Source organism: Daktulosphaira vitifoliae, unplaced genomic scaffold (genome assembly GCF_025091365.1).
Source record: "Daktulosphaira vitifoliae isolate Bord-2020 unplaced genomic scaffold, ASM2509136v1 Scaffold_3, whole genome shotgun sequence".
NCBI lineage: Eukaryota > Metazoa > Arthropoda > Insecta > Hemiptera > Phylloxeridae > Daktulosphaira > Daktulosphaira vitifoliae.
Window position 1 is genome coordinate 7,548,591 of NW_026099574.1, and position 23,375 is coordinate 7,571,965.

Genomic DNA, 23,375 nt, shown 5'->3' on the forward strand with positions numbered 1-23,375 from the left:
AAGTTATATTAAAAATTCAAATGCCATTTACTATTAAATTAAAAACTCAAACATTTTATTAAATTAAAAATATGTGTTACCATTTAAAAAAACAAAGTTGACCCCCTTCCAAGGCATAAGGGATGAACTTAAAAAGTATTACATAGTTAAAAATTCAAGAATAATGTGTAACTAAAGATAATGGAAAAAAAAATGTCTAAATTATTATTATTCTGCAAGTAATTGAGTGGGTTATGATAAAAAAATCACCCTGTATTTTTTACAATCTTCATATTAGTAATTTTATTTATATTTTTTATCGCTTTTTCTTTCTCTTTATAAGGTCTTATTAAAAAAAGAAAAAAATGATCTATGCTCAATAAATGCATGTTTAATTTCCTTTAAAAATATTTTTTTCTTGAAAAGGAAGAAAATACCGTTTACTTAGTTTACATCAGTATAAAATATACTTAGCACACGCAATCCACATTAAGTAATTGTCATAAAAAAATAATCTGATGATTTACTCGCGAACAGTCATATACACTAATGTTACACCATAACAATTAATCGTCGTTATACAACATTTATAGTAAATGTGAACACAATTATTATTTGTGAATTTACAAATGATAATTTAAACTCATAATATAATTAAATAATTATGATAGATTTTTTAAGTACACCCATAATATTACACTATTATTATTCACTATTAACTATCGATATATTTACATAGCAATCAAGAATTAATTAATTATTTAAATGTTTCTTTAACATTCTTTTTTCTTTTCATCGATTATTTCAAACATAAATATAAAAAAATCACAAATTATTCTCTCTTATAATACCATTTCTTCTTAAAGAAATGCTTATAAATAAATTAAATCTATTATTATAATAATAAAAACTGTATGAATTGTAATTTTATATTGTATAAGATAAGGATAAGATTATTTTACTACTACCTATCATATTCTCAACTAAGTTTACTGAAGCTCAATCAATCAATAGAATTTAAATAATTATCTATTCTAATAAGTTTCAATGCAGGCTATGAATAAAAATATTTTTTTCTTAGTAATATAATTGCAATTAGTGTATATTATATAATTAACTATACCACTATTAATAATATTTTAATTAGTTAGAAGGTAAAATTCATAAAGATATTTGTCATTAAATCTTTATATAGTTATAATATACAAAATATCAGTTGATTTTTTTTACTAATCTCATAACTCACATTGTAAAATAAATCACACCAATGAAAATTAATGGTAATTTTCGTTCATAAAATGTAAAGGTTCTATTAATGCAAACTGATAATTGATATTTCTTAACATAATTGTTAAATGAAGAACAATATGTTTATATAAACATAATTATATCAATATATTTTCAACTTTATTTAACAGATATATGATTAAATTTCATAAATAGTTTTTATTAATTGTTGTATAAGTTTTGGAATGAATTGTACATTACTAAACATGTAATAATGGATTAAGAAATTTTCTTTAAAAACGAGCTACTTGTAAATTATAAATTAGCAAGATAAATATGTTCATGTTAAATTGCCAACTAGTTGACACTCAAATTAATTTTTAATTTTTTAATAAGTTAGATATCTGCTCTGACTTAATTTCATAATAAGTCGGTCCAAATCTTGAGAATACATTGCAATTAAAGACTTTGTTAGACAGTTTCCTTAAAATTTTCTTCGAAAAACGTGAAAGTTTCAAATCTAAAAATAAAAGGTTAATTACATTTCATTGAATTATCACTTTAAATGTTAAATAAACAACCTCATGTTGTCATGATAAATAGTTACCTCTAAGAACGCATTTTACTACTAAAGGTGTGTGTTGAATGAAAAATGGCTGTATTTTTCGTATGTTATTAACATTTACACAAATGAAATCACCCCAATCTAGCAGTGTTATAAAAAATGTCATTTTTCCATCAACATCTTCATTGATGGCCTTACAGATGCCTCTGTACCAATTACCGTCGTCTAAAATTAAGATAAAAGTAATTAGCAAAGTTTGATGATAAATTTTATTTAGATTCACATATTTTCACTCGGAGTCATTATTCATTTATTGAGTATTTTAAAGATATAACTAATTAGTTATTTAATTATTAAATGAATCTGATGACTTGAGTAATTTTGTTTAACTTTAAAATTACAAATCTCGACTAAAATACTTAACTATTAATTACTTTTACAAGTTAATTAAGTTAATAACTTTAAAGGTTATTACTATATTTAATAACGCATAGCTCATCTAATTGTGGGGTGTAAGTTTTTTCCTTAGAGTAACTGTAAAAAACATTAATGCGTCTTTCAAGTGCCCTAATAGAATTTTCTTCGTTCACTTTAGCCAAAAAGATATAGTTTTTAGCAGTGTACAACACTCTTAGACGATATACATAGTTTACATTCAAGTCAAACTTTGCCATATCTTTCATCATGAACCGTCTTTCATCTTTTTTTACCTGAGTTAACTGACATTGCTTTATTGTTCCATTGTCCTAACACACAAAAATATATAATAGCTATTTGAAATAGATTATATTTATATAATTAAAAATGTATATTTTATATGAATTAACAATAAAATATTTCGGAGAAATTGTAAACATAAATTGACACTCACATTTTCAGTGGACACAAGAGGAGAATTTTCACTATTCGTCAAAGTCAAAGTTAAATCAACAGCATCGTTAATGTCAGCATCGTCATGTACTGAACCTATGACATTTTGTGACTCATTTTTATATAAACCATTGTCCTGAACACAAAAATATATAATAGCTATTTGAAAGAGATTATATTTATACAATTAAAAATGTATATTTTATATGATTTAACAATAAAATATTTCGGAGAAATTGGCACTCACATTTTCAGTGGCCAAAAAATGAGTATTTTCATCATTCAATACAGTCATAGGTAAATTATTGGCATCATTAATGTCAGCATCGCCAAAAACTTCATTTTCCAAAGCTATGACATTTTGTTTTTCACCCTTAGTATACAACACAATTATACTTTAATATAAAAAATTGACACTAATAATTAAATTGTAATCATAATTCGATACTCACATTTTTATTGGGCACAAAAAAAGTACTTTGATCATTCGATTCAATCAAAGGTAAATCATTGGGATTATTAATGTCAACATCGTCAAAAACTTGATTTATCGGAGCTATGGCATTTTGTTGCTCATCCTGAGTATAAAACACAATTTTATTTTTTTCAATTGATAGAGGTTAATGGATGAGTCTTAGCATATACTCCCGTATTGCTTGTTGTGGCCCTTCCTGGAGTAGGCTGGTGGGGAAAATGCTGTGCCGCCACATTACCATGCAGATCTTGGTGGCGGCAGTTAGCGCTTACGAGTTAGAGGGGAAGGTACGGAGAAGAGCGTTTAGCGCATTCTACATTTTCCGCCTTACTTTCTCGCGACCTACCCGAACATCCCGTTTGTGGTGGGCCACGGGGTTACGTAACACCTGGAGAAGGGAGCGCGGGCGGCATCCTCCGACGAACGTAACACGTGTGGGAGCGGATCCGCCGGTAACCACGGGGCCCGGTGTGTTTGTTGTGGTGTCGTTGTTCATGCTGAAAAGTAACAAAAGAGAAAAGAAAATTTTATTAGTCATATATCTATCCGACAGGTCTATATGGATACTGTTACGTGAGCCGAGGACATAATTAATTACATCACATACATTAATCTTCATGCATGAGAATGAGAAAATTTAAAAGAAACCAAAAAAAAAGAAAACATTTTCTATTATTTCATTTTCATACATGAGACGTGAATTTTCCTTGGTGGGGACTGGTCGGTTAAAAATACCCCTTTACCAAGGCGTTCGGCTAGTCTAACTGAGCCACACAACTTGGGCGCAAAACTTTTTGTTCGCGTTCGGTGCGCTTTGTAGTAAACAACAGTGTTATGTTTGTTTTGGGTGATTCGCTGTTGGCGTTCTATACGGCCGTCGTTAGTAGCGGCGGGTGCTACCCGCTGAAGTAGCCAGTCACCCGGTTTACGGTTATCGTCCCCGCATAGGACGAGTACGGACGGCGTGTATCCGGTCGTGTCGTTACGCCTATTGCGCAGTGCGGCGAACAACAAGGGTGGTAATTTTGTGTCCCAAGATGTGTGACTCGACTCCGTTAATATAGCGCCAAGTCCTTTTTTTAGCTATTGGTTTTGGCGTTTCACTGGGTCAGCAAGTGAGTGGTAAAAACAGATAATACTTAATAAGTTGTATGCAAAAAATGCTCATGTAAATTTATACTTGATCTCTTGCATTTCGATGTTCATTGGACTCTTCTATTGTTTCGTTATCTGTGTCCACTTCATATTCAATGCAGGTAATATTGTTATCAAAATGAACGTGGCGGTCTAGATGTTTAATCAACCTATTTGTGTTGTCTAATGCAAACCTATTTATAATATATTAATTTATTACTCTACAAAAAAAGATCTAAATTTGTTATGAGTTTTAAAGTAATTTGTTCTATTTACCATGTAACAACTTGGATAGCATAAAGAATGCATTCCAGAACTGAAAAAATAAAATTATTGTTTTATATAAATATATGATTAAACAATATTTAAAACTATTATTGAATTATTATTAATTTATAGAATGTTATACTCACGGCGAAGAAGCTTAATAATGGTCGGCTTACTATTGATCCATAAACATTTCAGTGTAGCTGTAAAATAATATGATTAATTAGTAAATATCATCATAATGATTAATTTTCTTTTATTAGTTTTGTCGAACGAAAAGAAATTTTAATGTACTAATCTGTTATTTTAGGTCATATAACAATATAATAGCTAATTATGTAAAGTTACTTACCTGATGAACGAACGGAATGAATTATTTTCATCATATTTTCAGTAAATCAGAATGAAACACTAGCACAATATTTCGTAAAAGAAAATATTTTTACTATAATTCTCTTATAAATATATTTTCTGCGTTGAGAGTATTATTTAAACAGAATGTCACTTTAATGATTAATCTCTTACAAATCAACTGTAATTTCTAGTTGGAGTATCCATTAACGACGGTCGAATTACATTTTTTTTGAACCAAACAATATTTTAATTAATATAAATTTAAATTGTGATATATTTTTATATATTTTCTTTTTTAGTTATTCGTCCAAGTTACGCGAAGGTAAAACCTAATACGGTAAACGTTTCAATAGAATCGTTGTGAACCAAACATTTTTCTGGAGGGTGTTTCCGTCTAATAAATAAAGTTCAAAGAATGTTTCAGTGTGATATTTTGAAACTTATTAAAATATGGTTAATGCAGTTTTTTTAACTAGTCCCTCACTCATAAAATTGTGGCAATACCATATACATATATACGTATCATATTTCGACTTCATTAATTCACATGTTAATGAATTTTTATATTTTCTAATAGTTATAAATGCGTTACAGCTTTTATGGATTATTTAAAACTTCAAATGTTTTAAATGCTCATTTTAATCTACTTATGGTACTAAAAACACAGGTTTTTGTAAAAATGAAATAAAATTTTATAATTGTAATCTCATATATGCTTAAAATAATATGGTCTACTTCTACCTCTTCTTCCTTCAACATTCATTTCTATAACTGTTCTTACAGCTTCTGATTCTTCTCTCCTCATAACATGACCAAACCATCTAAGTATTTATGTAGTATATATCTTAGTAATATATTTTCTCTCATCTTATCCACGATTGATGCTACACCCATTCTCCTTCTTATATGTTCGTTCCTTATCCCATCTTTTCTAGTCACTCCACTCATCTCTGCTACACTCGTTATATGCTCTACTTTATTGTCGTCCGTGCCAACACTCTGAACCATACATCCATATCTGGTCTTACTACAGTCTTATAGAACTTACCTTTCAACCTCATTAGAATTCTTTTATTGCATGATGCACCAGACGCTTCTATCCTTATTAAACCATCCGCACTGTAGAGTGTAAAACACTTCCTGTGTCTTGCATCCTCGTCAATACTACCGTCTTTTTGAACAACTGATCCTAAATACTTAAGGGGCACACCTAGTGTGAAATTTTCAAAAAATCGATTTTTTTTTCCCCCATATTTTGATAGGTTATACCTTTAAAAATAACATACTAAAATTTTAAATCGATATCTTAAATAGTTTTTGAGTTACAGCCATTTAAAAGAGTAGCCGCTCGGCAGTTAGATAGTTGCATTGGCTACGGGATATACCTGAAGTAAGTTTAAGCACGATTACCTCCCACTGGATCCAGAAGTTGAAAAAGGTCTAAAGCCTATTTATGAAGATTTATCTCGGCATGAATTGCTTGATAGATGCAAAGGTAGTAATACTCAAAATAATAATGAAAGTTACAACGGTTTACTTTGGCACTTTTCACCAAAGCACCTTCATAATGGATTGAAAACTATTGAATTAGCAAATTTTTTTGCAACTTCAATATTCAATGACGGTTACTCCTCAATTTTAAAGATATTTAATGCAATGGGAGTAAAAGTTGGACCTGCAGCAAGAGATTATACGGCTCTTAAGAACGAGACGAGACTACGAATCGCTGATCATCGCCAACGGGCTTGTTCAAAAGAGGGTCGATCATCTCGAAGAAGAGCTTCTTCAGCTCAACAAGCACTTTTTGAGGAAGAGGAAGGTGAATTATATGGGCCTGGAATAGCAGATTAGCTGTAAGTATGATTTTAATCCATTTATAACAGTGAAAACGATCATTTTATCTTTAAACGCATTTTTCTCGAAACAGCATTTTTCGAATTTGCTGGAGTGATTACTCGGAGACAAATGATCTGATCGCTATCAAATTTTTTTTTGCATCTCCTCTATATAGTTCTCCATACGATGACCCTCCAGTTTTTTGATCTGATCAAAAATCGAATTTTGGCAGGCCAAAATCGACCAAAATTTTGGGAAAAATTTAACTTTTTTTTTCAAAATGCCGCCATTTTGTTAATTTTTGATTTTTTTGTTCGCCCGAGGGTCATCGTACAGACAATATGTTTTAGTTTAACGAGAATTTTTTTTTTTAGGTTTTATCAACGGAGAAGGCTGCAATCACTCTAGCAGTGGAGGACCTTTTTTTTTTGGCGCCGCCGGAGATCGCGTGTCATTTCAAAAATATTTAATATTTTATTTCAAAAATTTTACCGTGTATTCTCAAAACATGTATAAATATACCCTCAAAATTTTAAATAGATGGATTCGCTAGTTTTTTTTTTTTTTTAATTCCCAAAAATGGCCTTTTTTTAGGTTGTTACACTAGGTGTGCCCCTTAAAACTCTCCTATTACGTCCTCGTTTATTGTCACTTCTCTCATTATTTCATTTACCTCGTGTTCTCCTCTGTCAAACTATACTCAATAAACTCTCTTTTACTCCTACTTATTCTTAAACACTTTTCTTCAAGAGCTAATCTCCACACCTTTAGCCTTTGATTAATTTCCTCCCTATTTTCTCCTATTAACACTTAATCATCAGTGAACAACATGCATTACGGCACTTCCTCGTGTATTTCTCTAGTAATTTTATCCATCGCTATAGAAAATAAGTAAGGGTTTAAAGCAAAACCTTTGTACACTTATACTTTTACCTTAAAACCTTCTGTTACTCCTCCCACACTTATTACCCTGGTAAAAGTGCCTTCATACATATCCTCTATTATATTAATTTACATTTTCAGGATTTCTTTTCTCATTGAAGTGTCCTTGAAGAAGAATCCTACCAAACTTTATTANAAGTCAATTATCCTACCAAACTTTATTACCTATCTTAATGGTTTATTACGCAATAGAGTATTTATAATTTGAAAGCGGGAATTTAAATTTGTACTTACCTTGTATCCCACGTAGTGTAATGCTTATTTTAGACAATCCAATGTTGATTATGAGTTCACACTGTATTTCACACGTTGTACACTCTGAGTTAGACAGTAAATATGACCGTTTGAGAATAAAGCGATTAATTATAAATAATACGAAACCATTACACAAAATCTATGACTGTATTATTATATGCAAGAGATTCTATACACTCTATATTTTTATAATTATAATCAAATAATGTATCTTTAGTTGACTTAGTAGAATGAGTATATTGTTTGAGAGATTATATTTTATTGAGAGATCGACACCAATATTTCTTAAATTTTCCTCTGGCCTGACCAAAACAAGATTCAGAAATATTTATATCTATGTAAAAGATTTGTCAGGGCGGAATTGTGGTGGCCCAATGTGTCCCGGTGCTAAATTAAAGCACCTTGAAAGGATGCGGCACAATAATCACCAAGACAAAAATTAAACACTAAAAACATATATTTGTAAGTTTCTCTGTGCTGTCTGCCGGCGCGATGTTTGTTAAAACAAAGACATTAAACCACAGAAGATTAGCTACCCAATACACATAGGCTTACAAATATATTCTAACCTAACACCTAACCTTAAAATTCTTTAATTGCAACCTTTACTCTGTCTGCCGGCGCGATGTTCGTTAGAACAAAGACATTAAACCACAGAAGATTAGCTACCCAATACACATAGGCTTACAAATATATTCTAACCTAACACCTAACTTTAAAAATATTTAATTGCAACCTTTACTCTGTCTGCCGGCGCGATGTTCGTTAGAACAAAGACATTAAACCACAGAAGATTAGCTACCCAATAAGTATAGAGTTGCAATACACTTAGTCATATAATAAATATTTATCATTAACTGAGAAAATTAGAGTTGATTCGGTTTTATTATATATATATAAAAAAAAAATGTTTTATTTTAAAATATTAATTGACATTTATTTCCATGGTAAAATAAAAATAAAATATTATTATTTAATGAACAAATTAAATTAAATTAAAAGATTCACCAAAACAAAATTCACTTTAAAATCTCTAGGTGTCATTTAGTTTTAAAGAAAAATATTCTAAGTCCAAATAAATTAAAAAATAAACTAAGTCCCAGAGAGTAGAATCTTGAGTAGAGTGTCGCAGATTTTGTGTAATTTAAAATAGCCGAAAGAACTGATATTAAAAGGAAAAAATGGGTTTTTATAGTAGACGAGGGTCGTGTAGCTATCCCTAGTGTGATCTTAGAAACTATGGATCTTAATTAATATTTAAATGTGATTGGCTGGACTTAGTTGAGAACCCACACATGGGCGTGACTTTGAATCTGTACGATAGTCAGATTTAATTGACTAATTTATTGATTATTTTAAGTCTTAAATAAGGGAACCTTGTTTTGGTGATCTTGTGAATTCATAATATATGACATACATGTACAGAAGATAACATAATATAATATTTTAATATTATAAGTAATAATACAATATTACATGTCGATCACATTTTTGCGACGTAAGTCGTGTCATTTTTTTAATTAGTAGTACGTAGAATATATGAAGATTAGACGAATAATGGAAACAAAATCTCAGGTCACAATGATTTATAATGTAGATCTTATAAAATTGAATACATCTATTACTTAATTCATAAATAACAACAACTGAAATGATATGCTATTTTAGATTTTGAAAGAATTGATTCGAATTATTTTTTATAAATTTCTACTTATGTTCAATATCCTCTAAATAAATATACAAGTAACTATTATTATCGGTTTATCTTATACTGATTACTTTCTGTATCATTAAATGATACAGACAAATTATTTTAGTAATTTTCAAAAATTTTAGATTTTGCTCCGTTAAAAATATAATTTATTATTTCATTAATTATTTTGTAACTCGTTTTATGACAAAATAAAAATAAAGTAGATTTTGATAGTAATAATATTATTTTCCATTAAAGATTATTCGTGGAATTTTTTACATAATGTCTACTGCTCTAAAGTATGCCTTATAAATATTATTTTGGTTAATAAAACTCATTGTTTATTAATAATATGCAAGTGTTTTGTATAAAAATAACATTTTTTCTTTGTAATAAAGTGTTATATCAAATTTAGAACTTCATTTTTTCTTCATAAAAATTTTAAATGCTCAATAGTTTCTAAGAAAAAAAATATCTTGCCAGATTTTGATCACTCTGTATAAAATATAAAATCATTATAAATTACAACTACTGACGGGATCAGTCTGGCAATATGATTAAATAACATTGTGTGAAGAACAACTTGTTCATTATACTTGGCTTAAATAGTCATTAATATTTAAAAATACGTGACTTTTTTACAGCCTTATGGAAGTTTTACATTATATAGTTAATTTAAAAATTAACCAGAATTTAATTTATGGTGTACAAATTATACACAATTGTATTTGGAGCAGTAAAGTTTAACTTCACATTGACTAGCAATCTCATTTTATCAAGTGACAAAAAATGTGTTTTCATCTTAATTAACTTAGACAATACTTAAAAGCACGTGTTCTCAACAAAGCTTATAAATATTAGTAGTCATAAAAAGATTTGCGTAGCCTATTATTTTAAGCGTTTATGAAGATACCAGTGTATTTTCGTATTATAAATTTAATAATTTATATAAACTGGAAAATATAGTATGAACAAATAAAGGGTTTTTTATGACTATGTGAGTGAAAAGAATACAATCAAGATATCTTGAGTAAGTTACATCTCGTTCGGATCATTTTAAATAATAAAATGTTATTGAGGTAATAGTTCATTTATTCATTGTTATTTGTTATGTACAATTATAATTATATCACACTTTTAAGGGCGGTAAACACTGAGCAAATTTTATATATAATATTTGACGGTACGAATAGGTTATAGGGGTCTCGTGGTTTGTTCGCCATTGCTGTTCATATCTTTTTCCCCACCGTAACTTTTCCATTTTCAGTCATTTCAGTCTCAACAATTTTAGGGCCCCTGTAAAAACGAATAATTAAAGAAATGCGTTATCTTCATACAACTAAAATAAATAATTATACCAAAACAAAGTTGATAATAAGGTTAAAAGATAATTAAAAATAATTTTTCAGAGATAATATATTTTTTAATATTTGTTATTAGATCAAATAATAATGTGTTAGTGAAAATTATGTTGTGATACCGTTCATTGNACATAAAACTGTTGTGATACCGTTCATCGCTCAAATTTAATATTATTCGCAATGTTTATCATAAAACAAATAATTATCTTAAATTGATATCATAGCATAATCACTAATGTAATTAATACAATATTTGTACTTGTTCAGTTTAAAATTAATATCTGTATCATAAATGTAAACACTGTAAATTAATCTACAAAGACAATGTATTAAGTAACAGTATCCCTAACAAAAATCATATGTACCACAACCAATGCAATATATTATCCCTGCTTATAATTTTCGTTTCAATAAAGATGAGAGCTCTGGTGGTCAATTCCTACATTTTAGTGACATATATAGATCATAGATTTCATATAAAAAGCCGTAAAAAGCTATAAAATAGGGACATTCCACTTCTCAAGCCTAGAGTCAAATGAAGCAATAGACCACCAGTCTCTCAAATATTCAGAAAGAAAAACTTGTCAGTCTTATTCATTTCAATTCCGCACAAACATTATAAAGTAGGTGATACATTTTAATTCCAATAATTTGGAATTATTTAATCCGAGAAGAAAATGACAAAACAATAGTAATTAATTTATCTTTACACATACTAAATTTATTAACTGGTTTTTCATGAGAATTATTAAATGCGTTCGAAGTGCTTGACCAAAGATCGTACCTACGCATTTTCTTATTACGTTTCATAGTTGCCGACATTAGCTCGTCCTCTTTGAAACGTGAGACTATTCAAATGATTTACTAAGTTTTATAAGTTTAATACAAATACCAAATTTATTGACTGGTTTGTCAAAATGAATTATTAAATGCGTTCGAAGTGCTTGACCAAAGATCGTACCTACGCATTTTCTTATTACGCTTCATAGTTGCCGACATAAGCTCGTGCTCTTTGAAACGTGAGACTTTTCAAATGATTCACCAAAGTTTGTAAAATTTGATACACACATTAAATCTCAACATTTATCATAACCCTTTTATTAAATTGTATTGTCATTCTATAAAACCCTCGGACTCCACGACCCCAATGATATTAAACAAACTGAATTATAGTAACCGAAAGTAAGATGATTAAATTTATTCAAGTGCTCAAAATTCAAATTAATTAATCAACACACCCAATTTTATTTATTATATTATACACCAACCAAAACCTTACTTTTGGCTCACTATAATTATGTATTTACATTACAATTAACATATAATTTACAAAAATAATCATTTTTTTTCGAACACTGGAAAAATGTGTTATTGTATTAGAAGAAAAAAAGCTAATTTGGTTAGTTCAAGAACTTATATTCGACCCATCCTTAGGAATAATCGTATTACTGATGTATAATTTTTTAATTTTATTTTCACATGAGTTTTTACATGAGCATTTTTAATTAGAGAAAATGATGATTTGAATTTTAAGTTTGGGATGTATAATTTGATTATTCCGTTGGCGAGAGACTTTGTTTATGGTAAATATATTATTAGTATACTTAAACATTTTCTTTTTAAGTATTTGTGAACTCGTTTCAATACTAAGTGAACTAAAACAAATTGATAACAAAATGAAAGTTAAATTTAATAAAAGGTCTTTTCCGTCTACGGTTGCCTATTATTTTCTTGCTTGTTACATTTGATATGGTTTGGTTTAAACTTTAAGTGCAAAATGTGTACATTTGGACACAATCGTTTGAACCTTACAAATCACGTGAAAATCATCTTAATAAAGAAAAGCATAGTGTACCTGGAAGGAATCTTGCTGATCATTTAAAATGTCATCACTTCGCATCATTCACATCTGAAAAACAATATTAATTTGCATTAGTTTGGAAAATTGAACAATCTAAATACGCTATTTTAATAGTTTTTACTATTTAATAAATTTTAGTGGCATTGTTTAGTATTTTTTTTCTTTGCGATCTTCGTAAAATCAAATATTAGAACGTTTAACTACTTTTAATTTTAAGAGTTTCTTTCAACTTCAGTTTTATTAATTACTATTTAACGTTTGGAAATACAAAATACTGAAATGGCATTTTTGTGTTTTTTTACCGGTAGGTTTTTGTTTTAAAATAATCATTAATTATACTTATGTGTTTTATTAAACATTATTTTTGTTTTAATATGAAATAGTAAAAATTTGCGACTGTATAAACACACAAAAAAAGAACCATAATAATTATAATATTTTCACGCCTTTTTTTTTTGAACAAAAAAAATTATTCTAACTAGAGTTTCTTCCGGGCATCATGTCATTCCAATACAACCGAAAAACTTTAGTTTGTTAATAGTTTAGATTTATTTGCTTTTTTTTAATATTTTTGTTTCTTACTATTGTTAAAAATACATTCATATCCCTTCATTCATGTTATATGAATTATTTAAATTATGTTTATTTTTTGTGTAACGAAAGCGTGTAAGAACTGTTTCTTTTATATGTTGAAATAAAAGCTAAATAAAAATAGTTTTAGTTTTTGGTTAGCAAATTGAATTTTATCTTAACAGATAATTACAATAAAAAAAATGTTTAATGATTCAATTGATTCTCTATTTAGACATAATGATTGTAAAAAAATACTTAAATAATTTCTGCTTGTTATTATTAAATTAATACAAAGCAACTCGTTTTTTTAAGTAATATAAATATCATTTAAATTATTGTTTCCTGACATATAACTTCTACGACTTTATTATACTACTAATTCTTATAGCGTAGATACAATGTGTTTACAAGTTTCTGATTGTGCGAACCGAGGGAAATTTTTTATTATTTATTTCTTGTACGCAAAAAACGCATTTATTTACCGAAATAATAAAATGTTACAGGATAAAAGACAAATAAACTTTTAGTGTATTTTCAATAAAGTAGAAAACAAAAACTGTATTTTTGAAACAACAATAAATTACAATTGAATATTATTATAGTAAAGTCAAACAGGACAAANTTGAAACAACAATAAATTACAATTGAATATTATTATAGTAAAGTCAAACAGTACAAAACAAAACGTGTGCGATGAAGTTATATTATTCAAAATTACAGTAAACCCTTTGCGTTCTGTGACCTCTTGTAGTTATGTACGACATTATATCTAAAAGTGACCAATTCATGTATTTATCTTTTGGTCTATAGTTGATTTAAACTTTTTGGTAGACATTACAAGCACAGATTAAAGTTAAAATAAATTTTAATATTAGATAAATTGAAAATAATCAAACATTTTTTAACGTACGTAAGATTCAAAAATAAAATAGAATGTATAATAAGAAAATAACATCACAAAAAATGTATTGAAATCAGATGATATTAGTTCTTAAATTAAAAGAATGGTATGTTATGGTTTTAATATAGATATCATGATGCCATAAAAATTACTCTTAGTATTAGTTGAAAATTTTAATAGCATCTGATAATAAAATACACAAATAAGTACATTCATATTAAACATTATAAATAAGTTGAAGTTAACTAATTTTTTTTACAAGTATAATCAGATACGACAGTTTTAAACTAGATTAAAAAATTTTTATTTGAAATGATTATTTGGAATTTATAACATAAGTATATAAGCTGAGGTATTACTACAAACTTGCATTATTTTTCCGTTACTTAGAATTCGATTTTTATCAAATAAATTAGTTTTTGAGGTATAGTGTGAATAATTATTGTTTATTATGAAATAAATAATTTGATTTGAATGTTTATTTTTCAATTATATAAGTTAAAAAATATTCTTCAAAAAGTGGACGGTAAAAATTTGTAAGCTATTTAAATCTTTACAATTAAAACTTTAACATCTTTTTCGATAAATTAGAATATTGAGTATTAAATATTAAAGTATTATAAAATATCAATTTTATGATTTTTGTTTTATTGAAAAGACAAATAATGTTTTGAAATGTGTGTAAATATTTTGTAAACATTTTCGGTGTTTTATAAATATTCAAATGAAAAAATCAACGGATAATTCTACAAGTATTTAAACGTTTTTAAGTTTAATAAATTGTTTACTCTTAGAGATGATAAAATCATTAAAAATACATTTTACCTGTGGATGTACAGTGAATCCCGCGAGGGACCATAAACCTAAGCCTATTATAGGCACCCAACAAGCAGCGTCTGTNAGCCTATTATAGGCACCCAACAAGCAGCATCTGTAGCAACCAGTAGACTCATTCGCCATGCCATTGCAGATTCACTGAGCACACGATGCCTAATGAGATTTTCTGTTGCCCTGTTAGTTGTCTTGGCTACGAAAAACATCCAGAGATAACTACCGGATATCAATAATAGCGAACCCAGATTGACAACTAAATATTAAAAATCTATTAGATTTTAAATAAAATATTTTTCGGTAACACCTACATACAAATATGAATACTGAGTATTCCCAACCGTTAGGTTTATCGGGTGTGATATGTAACGCTAAGTATACGCCAGAACGTCTGTAGAAGTTTCTATAGAAAAATTAAAAGAACTAAATAATTATTTAAAATATTATAACTAAGCATTACCTAAAGTAATGAATGTCAAACAAAGGTATTACAGAAATAATGATAGCTAAAAACCAACATATAGCCATCAAAATTCGTGTACAGTCCATTTGAAGTCGACGGATTTTAAATGGGAATATTATAACTAACAGTCTTTCTAAAGTAATAACTAAAAAATAGAAAATTCAATAATATTCCATAATTTCCAAATACGTTTGGACAAACAACTTACCAGTCAATGTAAAAACAGATAATTCACTGGAAAAGTGCTTATAAATCCTGCCACATTACACATGGTACTTTGCCTCCAGTCAGAGTCATGAATAAAGTATGATCCTCGATAATACCAATCGACGACAGCTATAACTAGCAAGTAGGATCCCATTAGAAAATCACCAAGTGCCAAGTTGACAATGAGAAACGAGTGAACTTGGTTGGTATGCCTGTACTTGGCTCGGAATATAATTACAATAAGATTTGCAGTAATTGCAACAATGGCCAATATCCAAATACACACTCTGAGTACGATATTGGACATGAGATCTTCACAAGAGCTAAACTCATCAGGCAAAGGGCGACACTGAGGTACGTGCCGTGCTAAGCAGCAAAAACGAAATGCATCAGTAAATCTAGAAAAATTCGCAATAAAATAAATGAATAACTAGGTAATGTTAAATTAAAAAATGTAATTGTTTTTTATTTACAGTGTCTGTAGAGTAGGCATTGTGAGAAACCCGCTAAGATCAACTGTTCTCAATCGATTTTTTTTAAGGTTCCTTCAAAAAATATGAAAATTAATTCAAAGTTTCAAATAAAATGAAAATTTTAATTTTACTCACAAAATGTTCAATTGAGGCATTCCTCGAAAAGAACCATCCGACAAATGTGTAAGAGAATTTTGCGATAAATCCCTGATAATATTTGTGCTTTATAATATACAATAAATATTTTTTAAATAAACAAAAATAATTAATTACTCACAAGCTTTTGAGTGATCTAAGACCGACAAATGCGTCCGATTCAATCTGGGATATATTTTGTCAGCTCAAGTCTCTGGGAAAATTGTTGTCATATGGTTATCAATGTGTAATCTTATTTATGTTGCAGATTATTACATAAATTAATATACTTACAATGTCATCAAAGAGGACAGACCGTGAAACGCCATTGAATGAAGATACTGAATGAAGATACTGAATGCTGTTACCTTCTAAATGCCTACGTACACAATTTATAAGACGACATTTTAGCTTTTATAGTGTAGCAATGAAACGGTAAATTGAATGTTTGTTTTATACTTACAATCCAGTCAGCCTACCTAGTCCGAGAAACAAGCCGTTTCTTAAAATAGATATTTGGTTATTTGTAAATTTAATATTGTCAAACGCCAAAGAGTGGAAAATATAAAAGGTTAAATTTCTGAAACCGAATTATTGGTCAGGTCCCTAGAAATGATAACATAAATTTTAAAGAATTAATCAATTAAATTAGAAAGAAACATAAATTTAACATAACGAATATTTTAACAAGAAAATTTTATATGCTCGACTTACAAGTAAACTAAACGGTCTAAATGCCGGAAAGTTTTTGAGTTGAGATATTCTCCGAAGTAGTTGCTTTTTAAATGGCTTAAAAAATAAAAACTATTTTTATTAAAAATTAAGTATGTGTTAAATTTTTATGCTAAACTAACTAGAATGTTATTTCTTTTTCAGCGTCATACGGAAATTCACGTAATCCAAGATTCGTGCAGTTTATCATTACATCCTGACAATCACATTTAGACGCCACATTAGAACATTGGAAAGCTAAAAATAAAATAAACATTTCAAAAAAAAATTTTTTTTTAATAAATATTAATAGATAATCACTGCAATTATCCTCATCGTCCCATGTAAAATCACAATCAACTTGTTTGTTGCATACCATTGATTCATTGATACATGGTCCACGGTGACATTTATGTTGTCCTTGATCACACTTCCAGTCACCTGATATTTTAATAAAATTAATTGATAATAATACTTCATAAGTTAAAATAATAATCATACTGCAGTGTTTTAAGTGTGATTTATCTACACAGCCCAATTGGTTGTCTCCAGTATCAAAGCATTTGTATAATAATGAAATACACTGTCCGTTGTCACAACGAAATTCATCTTGCTTACATAGTCTGTGATCTATAAGTACGCAAGAAATTATGTGACTATGTATTATGCGATGTTAAAATAATTTTAATAACGCAGTAAATTACTAGTGTAATAGGCATTTGGCTTATTATTATTTTTTTATTAGTTTATTTACGGACGTAATTTATGACTTATTCCATAAGTACATACTCAAACGGAAAATTTATTATTAATTGTATTCACTAATATCCGACTAAAAGTTATTGAAACGTAAGCATTTCAAAAAAAATCAGTATAGTTAATGCAATACATAGTCTCTTTTGTATTGAATCTCTAATTACTAGAAGATTAATAAATTATTTTTCATTTTTATATAATGTTTTGAATGGTATCTATTATTGCCTAGAGTTTTTAGAGAAATTTACTTTTTACGTTCATGAATATTAGATATTTTAATTTATTTTTTATAGAACTAATTGTGTTAATAATTTATACATAATTCGAATTATGTATAACTGTAATAAATATAATATTTCAATAATAATGTTTTTAACAAATATCTTAAATCTAAATTTAAATATTTTGTCCTCATAAATTAGTTGTATTATTTTTTATATTATGTATTTATCTATTTTTGTGTTATTTATGATGTGCTATCAATTAAATTTTAATGTTTATCGTGGACTTGTCCCGTAAAATATACAAAATAAATACTAAATAGAAAGTTTAAAATTACAAAACAAAAGCCTGAATGTATTTTGAACAATTAGTGGATACATTTACACTTACCGCATACTAAGATTAAAACTTTTGCAATTCAAAAAAAATTACTAAAAAGACAAATCATAGCGTATTTGTTTTTCAACATTTTCTTCAAACTACTATTATTTGGATTTTGGTGTACAAACTTATCCAATTAATATAAACTGTACTCATCACAATTGTTTTCGTCGGATCCATCTAGTTTAATACAAGGAATGTCCGCTAAAAATATTATTAAATCTTTATTGAATCACAGGCTACATAAAATATTAAGATTATTTTTTACTTTTCATCCAAGTAATTTAATATTAAAATTACTAGGCATTTTTATTTTCATTTACATGAAATTTTATTGAATTATCTCCGTTTATACTTTATATGTAATATAATTTTGGCATGATGTAAATTTTCCTTTAGGTTTTGTAAAAAAAACAACAACAGATTTTAACGTTTACGTAGACATTAAATTTAACCAACTTAATTTAGTTCTTATGTAGTGTCACAGAAAAAAAAATTAATTAATTTTTCATTAAATAAAAGTAAAAAAAAAAAGACAATATTACATTCTAGTGGAATGAGAGTTTTTGTCAATTAAGTGTTGAATAAAATATGAAAAACTAAACAGATAATAATAAAATAAAATACTCAACCAAATGTATGTATTAAGATTTCGATTTTGCATAACACTAAAATTCTATTTAGATGTGTATATATGAAATAAGCGTATTTTATACTCGAAACTAAAAATAACTTAAACAATACTTTTTAAGCCTCTGAGGCAAAGGTTGAAACTAACGTTATACGCCTCCGTATAAATATAAGTTCATTTAACTAAAATAAACCATAGACGCAGTTAAAATTATATTAAGTAATATTTTCATTTATTTTAAGATTTATAGAGTAAATAAAAAAAATTGTTTAACTTTTGTTTAGGTAATTAAACTTTGTTTTGTATTTTAATTCTTGTATCTTATTGATGTTTGAAAGTGCATATTAATACCCTTGAAATTGATTGTAAAATTAATTATTATTAGATTTAAAAAAATATTCCTATAATACCAATATAATTTTTTCTCGTTTAAATTTTTCAAATTTTATTACTCTATAAAAAAGAATACTTGGATATTTATATGAAACAATTCGGAAAAGTCTTAAAATAGTCAAGTCAATTTTTCTTAAAATACTTTTGATATTACTTCTAAACATTTTATTTTTACTTATTGTAAGTACATGTCAACTTCCACATTTTTATATATTTTAGTGTAAATAACATTTTATTTACAAAAAAATTAATTAATTAATTAAAATAAAATTGAAGAATACTATCATTTTCATAGATAACTTTTGTTAAAAATTTTATATTCCTAATATACACAATTGTATGTGTCAATTTTTCAAGTTAAAATAAAGATTTAGCTAAATATAATAAATTAATTATAATTGATACAGACACACACAAGAATTGAACTCTAGCTCGTAATAGAATAATATTAACGATAAAGTTTAACTAAAACACTTTAATTTTAAATTTCAGGAATTTCATTAAAATTTATAAAATTATAAATATTTCTATTTGTAATTATGTATAAATAAATTGAAATAACACAAAATTCAACAATATTCCAATTATCAAAAATAAAATAGTTTTTTATTCTAATATCTTAATAATTTAAAATAATTATTATTCATTTGAATAATTAAATTTAATTTGCAATACATTATGAACAAATATCTTAAGCACGTGATTAATTGTTATCTTTTTTAAATCGCTAATTAATAATATACTATGTTATAATTAGTGATGGGAAATATCGAATAGTACCTATAGAACTATTCGATAGTCATTCGAAAAATATTCAATAGTTTATGCTAAAAATAAACTATTTGATAGTACAAATACAATTCGTATAGTTATTGGATAGTTTAAAATATTTGAAAATGCCCATCTCTAGTTTTAATACATCTGTATCGAGATAATATATTTACAGTTATTGAATTATTTAGTTATATTTTTCCTGGTAGCTAATTTGAATTCCAAATATTTTTATGGCTTAAATGTTTAATGAATAAAGTTATTGGGTGATTTATGTACTCAATTTTTTATTATTACTATTCGTTTATTGAACATGGCATTACTTGTTAAGTATACTTAATGCATACTACGAACAAAATATAAAAATAAATTGAACGAATCTTTAATTTTTCCACAATTTAAATTATAAGTTCTGCTCATTTTACATATTTTTACGCAAAATTAATCAGACCTATTTTACTAATAAGAATGCGATTAGTGGATTATTTTTGGGAAAGGACTTATCTAAAATTGACAATTTATTTGTTTATAAATATTTGTCCTGTCTTATTAGTTATAAGACAAGACTAATTGTTAGTACAAGTGTAATAATGTAATAAGTCATTACCAATTTCATTTGTTCTAAATGCATTAATTTGTGTGGTAGTTCAATTCCTAGTGTATTTTACTTAATTTGTAAAAATAATAAATTCAAACAGAGTGAGTCACGAAGATAGACAAATTCAATAACTTTTAATCAAGTACATTCCATTGAATTTTTTTTTTAATAATTATTTACTTTCTTAGACTTTGTTTAAAGCATATTTTCATTATTTATCACTAATAATAAAATTATAATAAAAATATGTTTTTAACGTAGTATAAAAAGACAATAGTAAATAAAAAAAAAAAATTTCAACAAAACGATAATTGGATAAAAGTTTATTGTTTTATCATATCTTCACGACTAACCTTTTGTATTATTCTATGTTGTGTAATTTATTTTATTGCTGTATAATAAAATTGAATCATCAAGCATTTTGAATGGTTTACCATTAGTTATCACTAGTTGGACGCAAACATTTATTAATATGACTTTGTTGATGGCAATATTATTTAAGACCCTCTGCTTTTTTATTATGGATATCATTTTGTCTTGTAGCCCCTTAATAGCATATATTTGTCTCTATAATATAGTCAATATTTAATTTTTACACAAATATTATATATTATATTATATGTATATTATAAATTGAGATTAGGCAAATACTTTAAAATTGCTTACTTTATTATCTAAGGGTCTGTAATTTTTTCTTTTAAAGTGTAATATATTTATCTGCATGATACATGTTCTATCGTATTGTTTTCTAATTTTTTTTATTCAATTCGGTATTTTACAAATACTTTTATTAGTATTTACTTAATAATTAAAAAAAAATATTCCTTGGGCTGGGTTTGATTTCTTTTGTTTTTAAAAATGTTAACTTTTTTCTACACTTAATAAAAACACTCTATAATAAGTGGTATAATATTAACACACTAATGCAGAGTTCCCAATCAACAAATTTGTGAATCGTACAATAATTCTAAAATTATCGTATAATTCGTTAAATATATTGTACATATTTTATTTTTTTTATAGTTATATCGTTTTTTACACCTTAATAAAAATTGCTAATAATTTTTTAACACTTTTAATATTAATTGATACTAAATATTTCACATCTTATTACTACACCCAGAGAAAAACCTCGATATATATAATGAATTCATTATTCAATTTGATAAANTACACCCAGAGAAAAACCTCGATCTATATAATAAATTCATTGTTCAATTTGATAAATATATCATTACTATTGAATCAATGATATATTTATCAATATGATATTTTTTTTTCTTGTCTTGAACAATAATTATTTATAAGAATAGTTATTTTGTTCGTATTAATAAAACATTATCATAAACCCTTGATAAAATTTCTCTTTCAATTTTGATTGAGGTTTTTCTTTGGGTGTAATTTATACTAATTTTTTCACACCTTGATTACAAAAAAATTATATTTTTAAAATTGTATACTATAATTTTAATCCAAAAATGAAATATTTTTTTAATATTATACTGAATTAAAGATGATTAAGACTTAATAATTAGTTAATGATGTTACTGATATTCGTTAAGTCATTGATTACAAATATATATCAGTACCTTGTATCTTAGTTGTCATATTATTATGATGATTTGAGATGACTAAAAAAGAGGCTATCGCCCGTAGCTTCTAAATTAGGGGAATATGATTTTTGTTCAGTGAGAAATAAATGCATGAATCTAATAGAGACGAAACTCGCAAGCAAAAGAGTTTGTTAATTGAATTATAGTAAGATCGATTTTTTATTTTCAATGTAATATTATTTGGTAATTGATGCTTCGATCGCTTCTGTAAGTTTTACAAATATACTTCGTAACATTTTTATCAAGACATATTTGTTGTCGTTTATTTTATATAAAAAACGGTAGCACAGTGGGGTCGAGGCACAGTGTGGACGAGGCATAGATGGGACAAGTATAGATGATATCTGACAGTGATTAAAATCACTATCATAAGAAACGCTTCGATGCAAATCTGTAGATAGTGTTTCCTTTAGAGAAATTGGTGAAATATTTTAAAAGCAACATGAACTCTTATTTCTTTAATTATATCCTGATTAGCAGTTCTTTGATTTTAAAATATAATATATGAATAAATACTAATTATAGTTTTTAAATTCAGTATGAAATTGTGTGGCCAGCTATGATGTATGGTTCATAGTGTTGGGCGGTTGGGTTATATAGATTTTTGGAAGATAAATCTATATATATTTGGTTGGAAGATAGGATAAGGAACGAGCATATAAGAGGAAGTATAGGTGTTGCGTCAATCGTGGATAAGATGACAGAAAATAGACTTAGATTGTTTAGTCATGGTATGAGGAAAGAAGAATCGAAAGCTGTAAGAACAGTTATAGAAATGAATGTTGAAGGAAGAAGAGATAGAGGAAGACCAAAAAAGAGATGGAGGGATGCTATTGAATGCGATTTGAGGACAGCTGATGTGAGCGTAGAAGATGTGGGAGATCGTGTCAAGTGGAA

The 23,375-nt window shown here is 27.0% G+C and overlaps 3 long non-coding RNA genes and 1 pseudogene across 5 annotated transcripts in view; 1 reads left to right on the forward strand and 3 right to left on the reverse strand.

Moving 5' to 3' along the window:
• Positions 1 to 7,248, forward strand: part of LOC126900562 (uncharacterized) — a 10,290-nt gene extending 3,042 nt beyond the window's left edge. The window contains exons 2-5 of one of the 3 annotated variants that reach the window (XR_007702876.1): positions 4,650 to 4,743; positions 4,828 to 6,366; positions 6,516 to 6,724; positions 7,082 to 7,248. This is a non-coding gene — a long non-coding RNA (uncharacterized LOC126900562). Of the gene's footprint in view, positions 1 to 4,649; positions 6,367 to 6,428; positions 6,725 to 7,081 lie in introns of all 3 variants that reach the window. The other 2 variants (XR_007702877.1, XR_007702875.1) reach the window with 2 other exon arrangements.
• LOC126900563 (uncharacterized) lies at positions 4,351 to 4,973 on the reverse strand. Its single transcript, XR_007702878.1, has 4 exons — positions 4,870 to 4,973; positions 4,664 to 4,720; positions 4,527 to 4,566; positions 4,351 to 4,444 (listed from the first exon to the last, which is right to left on the reverse strand). It is a non-coding gene; the product is annotated as an uncharacterized LOC126900563 (long non-coding RNA).
• Positions 7,249 to 10,683: 3,435 nt separating the features above from the next.
• Positions 10,684 to 15,187, reverse strand: LOC126900564 (uncharacterized). Its single transcript, XR_007702879.1, has 3 exons — positions 15,119 to 15,187; positions 12,814 to 12,867; positions 10,684 to 10,893 (listed from the first exon to the last, which is right to left on the reverse strand). It is a non-coding gene; the product is annotated as an uncharacterized LOC126900564 (long non-coding RNA).
• Positions 15,188 to 15,204: 17 nt separating this feature from the next.
• LOC126902016 (G-protein coupled receptor GRL101-like) lies at positions 15,205 to 18,486 on the reverse strand (annotated as a pseudogene).
• Between the last annotated feature and the right edge of the window lie 4,889 nt (positions 18,487 to 23,375).